We start from the raw sequence: 566 nt of genomic DNA, 5'->3' as shown, positions 1-566 counted from the left end.
TCAAATAGGAGGTCAAAGCATGATATTTGACCTCCTGTACTGTATTTTAAACCGAGGAAAGGATAAAGCTATTTCACTGACACAAATGGAGTAGAAAACGCACTCCTGCGTTGCCATCGTGCTCTCCACACTGTATTAGGCTGAAAGCAATTTGTGCAGCAATAGGGGTTGTTTTCTCCTCATTACAGTAAGTGGCGAAATTGTCTGTCTGCTGAGGGCAAGAGTAACAGCTGCTGATTACCAGACCTAGGGTTAAATTAAGGAGCCGAAAGAGAAAAGGTATAAAGGGGAGGAAGCGAAACACTATGTTCAAAAAGATCCATTCTATATTTCACCCCAACTCCCACCGAAGAAATGTGACAGATGACATCCCTTACTGTGATGGCACAGGTTCTGCGGTGCGATTGATCCGCAGCACTTCTATGTACGTCCTTGGAGGTGAGCAGGAAAAAGTTTGTGAACCACTAAAAAAATGCAAAAGTACAACCAGCATCGACTCTTGCTTCCAGCCAAAAGAAGAAGACAGAGATTGGATGTACTCTAAGACTCAGGACTGCTTGAAGTAC

The sequence above is a fragment of the Aptenodytes forsteri genome, unplaced genomic scaffold, assembly GCF_000699145.1.
Source record: "Aptenodytes forsteri isolate BGI_AS27 unplaced genomic scaffold, ASM69914v1 Scaffold155, whole genome shotgun sequence".
Classification (NCBI taxonomy): domain Eukaryota; kingdom Metazoa; phylum Chordata; class Aves; order Sphenisciformes; family Spheniscidae; genus Aptenodytes; species Aptenodytes forsteri.
The sequence above is the reverse complement of the archived record's forward strand: the minus strand, read 5'-3'. Positions refer to the sequence as shown.